Below are 755 nucleotides of genomic sequence, written 5' to 3' on the forward strand. Positions count from 1 at the left end.
TGAGAGGTGATGTTGGAGAAAGATAGTGGGAAAGAATCTATGCCAGAACCTTGGAGTTACAAGTATTTCGAGGTGGATGAAGAGTAGCCAATCAAGGTTGGAGCCGTAAGAATCAGAGAAGTAGAGGAGAATTGAATAAAGATGTGTCAGAGTGGTGAAAGGAGAAGCCTTCCAGGAAAGATTTCTCAAATGTCTGAGTTTTACGTATTGATAAAGGACTATAGAACTTGTCAATTCAGTCTTTTTTTTTTTTTTACCTTTGCAAAGATTATTACAGCAGAATAACGGAATGACAGAGACTTTTAGAAAGCATACAGAATGCATTCCTAAGGAAGTGATTTCTAAGTTGAAAACCAAAGGGTGATAGAGCTAACCAGGTAAAGGTGTGCTGGGGTTAAGAGGCAGGAAGGCAGAGACTAAGCAAGGAGGACTACATAGAGGTTTTTTTGTTTCTTTGTTTTTGTTTTGTTTTTTTACTAAGCGAGGCTTTCCTCACCCCGACCATAATATTTATTCTCCTATGTTGTTTTCTATTTATAGTTCTAGTTTTCCTTTATATAAGGTAATGCTAGTTGCTATAATATAGGGATCAGCAAACTTTTTCTTTAAAGGGCCAAATAATACTTTTGGCTTTGTGGCCATACTGTCTCCATCACAACTACTCAACTCTATCACTGTAGTGGGGAAATAGACATTTAAAAAAAAAAATGTGTTCCAACAAACTTCACTTGTTAAAAAAAAAAAACCAAAGCCCC

This window comes from Myotis davidii, unplaced genomic scaffold (genome assembly GCF_000327345.1).
Source record: "Myotis davidii unplaced genomic scaffold, ASM32734v1 scaffold4642, whole genome shotgun sequence".
Taxonomy (NCBI): domain Eukaryota; kingdom Metazoa; phylum Chordata; class Mammalia; order Chiroptera; family Vespertilionidae; genus Myotis; species Myotis davidii.